Below are 3,979 nucleotides of genomic sequence, written 5' to 3'. Positions count from 1 at the left end.
CCCCCCCCCCCCCCCCCCCAGGCCCTGTATATTTGTTTACGCCGACCGACCGGCCACCCCTCCCCCTGGGAGGGCCCACAGGGTTGTCGCTGTCTTGCGCGTGCATCTCCCCCGACCCACATTTGCCCGGGGCGTGTGCTGTTTGTTGCTTTACACACACACACACAAGCAGCGCGGGGCGGGGCCGGGATAGAGGAATGGTTGCAGTGTGTATGGCTGGGTTGTTATTGTCTTCCCTCTCGACGTCTGCCGGGGTCCCCCGAGCCTTTCGTCCCTCTGTCTTTCTCCCCTTCCGACATGTGGCCCCCGGGCCGCATGTACACACCGCGGAAAGACCTGCATGTCTTTGTCTACCACACGGGAAACATCAGACATCCGGCTCTCTCTCTCTCTCTCTCTCTCTCTCTCTCTCTCTCCCCCCCCCCCCCCCCCGGGAGAAGGTATATGGCGGCCCCTCCGTCATTTGTCTCTCCTTGGGGCGCATGACCCCCGCCGGGCCGCGTCTCTCTGCACACTGGGCACAACCCGCATGCCGCCGCCACCGCCGCCATTGCCCCCGACGGTGTGGCTTGCGACCGGTAGTCGTCCAGATGCCCAGGTGCGGTTGGTTTTTCGCCGCATACCGCCGGGCCGGTGCCACCGAGCCGCACCCAGCGTCAGAGACTGGGGAAGTGTTGTTCGTGACTTGCCCCTCACGACCAGCTACTCGCGAGGAGCCACCTCCTTCTCCTCCCTCTTCGACGGCCGGCAGTGCCAAGTCGCCCTTGCTCAAACATAGCAATGGCTGGTATTCGGTTGCGGTTAGTACCCTGGTGTACCGACATTGCGCCCCCCCCCCTCCCCCCCGCACACGGGGCGCTACATGCACCCGCGTGTATCTGGGTCTGCCCATCTTGCCTCAACCCTCCGGCCTCGTTCCTCTCAGTCTTATGTAGGGGCGAGGGGTCCGGGACAGCGATGCGTGTGTGCGTGTGAGCGTGCTCGGTGTGTGCAGGCGACACTCGTCCCGTCTTGCCCCCCCGGTCAAAGGCATGGAGGCCAAGTTAACAGGCGGTGGCGCCGCTTGAAGCCGCGTGCGCGCGCGCCCGGGAGAGGGGGCACCCTTCCGGCAGCCGGGTTTGGCGAGTGCTTCTGCCGGGCGACGCTGCCGGCCCGGAAGTGCTTCAGCCTCCCCAGGCAAGGGGCTGTGTCTCGGCCGGTGGTGGGTCACTCCCCCCCCCCCCCCCCGCCCCCGGCATACGCCACCTTCGGCAGCTCGGGCGGGCCCCACCAATGCATGTATGCCCTCGCAGCCCGTGGGATCGTGGGGGATGTGGGGACGTGCATGCATAGGTGCCTCTCGTCTTTATGCAGGCACATCCCCACATCCCCCACGATCCCACGGGGTGCAATGGCGGTGGGAAGGCCCGCGGGGCCGACGACGAGCCGTCGCTCATCCCCCACCATCTCCCCTGATCCTGCGCGCGCGCGCGCCCGAGTACATGTGCCTCGCCGATGGGAACTGTCTGGAAGAGGGCGCGCACACACGCACGCACGACACCTGGCCCTGCCCCCCTTTTAAGTGTGGCGATGTGGCCTCGCCCGATCTGCTCCCTCGGACGTCGCGACCCCCTCGCGTCTGACCCCCCAGGGACCGATGACGCCCAGCGGCCCTGGCCGACGGCGTGGGGCTGCCCGTGCGCGCGCGTCTATTCCGACGCCCACCAAGAGGGGCTGCCCCCCCCGCCCCCCCCCGCCCATGGGTGGAGGCACAAGGAGCAAGGCGCATGCTATGCGAGCGTGTGTGTGTGTGTGTGTGTGTGTGCACATGCTTCCTCCTTGGGGGAACCGACCGCTTGCGTCACGGCCTCTGCCCTGCTCTCGGGGACCGAATGCGCGCGCTGGCCCCCGGGGGCAGACGCGGCGGTCATGCACTTTTGATACCTGCCAAAATCACCCTGAGCCCCTTCGCCGCGCCCTCCGCGGGCGAGTGCACAGTGTTTCGTGAACGTTTTCGGCTCCGAGGCCCTAATTGGGCCCTATGCCGCATACCTTCCCCTCCCCTCGGGATAGTGACAATGAAGCAAGCGACCGCGCGTGTGCGGGGTCCCGCCCCCGCCTCCATTTGGCCGGGGGCATCCTGTTGCGCCACCAGCCGTTCTTGTATGCCCCCCCCCCCCACACACATGTGCCCGGTGTGCCTTCTCGGGGGAACCAGCCCCCAGCCGGCTTCCGCTCCTCCCCCGCCTCCCACCCGAGCGAAAAGGCGTGGCGTGCATTCAAGGCCCGTCGGAGCCCCTGGGCGACTGGAACCAGGCTTCGTGACATATGTACCGACCTGGGCCGGCCGCCGGGTGGCAAAATTTGCCCGTTCTCCCAGCCGGCCCACACGGTTGTGGCCCGGTGCCACATGTGTGCCTGCGCCACCGGCCGGCGAGAAAACCAGCGCAATCGCTACGCACTTCTCGGGCTCTTGCCCTCTCCCTCTTTCGAGGCATGCCCCATTGGGTGTGCGCGGCCTGGGCTCCTTGCCCCCCCCGCTCACCCCCAGGAGAGCAAGTACCCTCTGCCCTGTGGGGGGCATTCCACTCGGTGCATTCGCCGATGCCCATCTCCTTGCATGGGCTATCAATTCAGAGGACGGCTTCCCCGCTGCGATTCGCCCTCGCTCGGGATCGTCACCCTGCCACCCCGGATCCTGTCCGCCGTGCATGTCTTTGTGCTTTGATATATCGCCCGCTCTATCGGGGATGTATCTTCCCAAGACTTGGGCGGCGCGGCACCCCGGATGTGTTGGCTCTCTCCGCCCCCCCTCCCCCAATATACTGGCGACCCCCCAGTTCCCGGGACACAGGGGCGGGACGGGGCGGGGCTGACATTCCTCTTGGCCAATGCCCCCCCCCCCACCGCCTGCCCCAGAGAAATTCTGGCCCCAAGACCCTCACCCATAGAGCGCATCTACTATGGAAGGCGTACTGGGTGGTGGCGGCCAGGAATCTCTCCCACCAATGGGAGAGATTCAGCCCCAATCGGAGATTAGATCCGCCGCGGGTGGCCGGTCGCAGCCCACAATTAGAATTCAGTCCCACCGTATAATCTGCGGCTCGGCGATCCGGCCGGCGGCGGGATGTCTCCATCCCCCCCCGGCCGGACCGGGCCGAGCCGCCCCCCCCCCACCCCCATCCTTCCCCCCGCCGCCTCCCCCCCCCCCCGGGCGGTGTGGGGCTCGCGGCGTGTGCGGGCGCCCCACCCCAACCGGGGCCGGCACCCAGCACCGGGCGCCCATCTATCACCTGGGCGCTTTCTTGTCGCGGGCGGTTCTCTCAATCTCTTGCAGATTGGATGGCGAGCTTATCCCCCCAGTCTCTTGACTTCCCTTCTCCCAGTTACCTGCATTGTCGGGCCGTTCATCTGTGTTGGCCGATGCGATCGCCGGGCTCTCCTGTGGGCGAGAAATCTCCCGAGATATTTCCCAGTCTCGAGGCTGATAGCCCACAGTTAGCCCGTCGTGCGTCTGCGACCACATATCCTGCCCAGCCCGGGTGTCGGGCATGTGCGTCTGTGTGTGCGTCTGTGCACGCTTGCGGTAGGTGGCACAAGCCGGTGAAGGGCCTCGCGTGCGTCCGGCGACCCGACAGCCGGATTCATTTGTCGCACAGATCAATGTTTGTTTGTTTATGCGACAACCCGATCCCACAGGGAGCGCCTGGTGTGCCGGCAAATTTGCCCGCGCCCCCCCGCCTCCCCTTGCTCGCGCCCCTGACCGGCGTCGTGGCCTGCAGGGCTGCCGGCCCCTCCAATGTGTACCCCAGTCCCAAGTGCGTGGGCGTGTGTGTGTGTGTGTGTGTGTGTGTCTGTGTATGCCGTGCGCCCCGGCCCAGCGCTCTTCCGGGAATTATGCCTGCCGCGCCCCTTGCCCGGTCGCCCCTCAGTGTAGCCTGTTTGGGGGAGACCCACTCCCCCCTCGCCCCCGGGGGGGGGGGGGGAACTTGCACATGCT

The sequence above is a fragment of the Fonticula alba genome, assembly GCF_000388065.1.
Source record: "Fonticula alba strain ATCC 38817 unplaced genomic scaffold supercont2.5, whole genome shotgun sequence".
In the NCBI taxonomy this organism is placed as follows: Eukaryota; order Rotosphaerida; family Fonticulaceae; genus Fonticula; species Fonticula alba.
The sequence above is the reverse complement of the archived record's forward strand: the minus strand, read 5'-3'. Positions refer to the sequence as shown.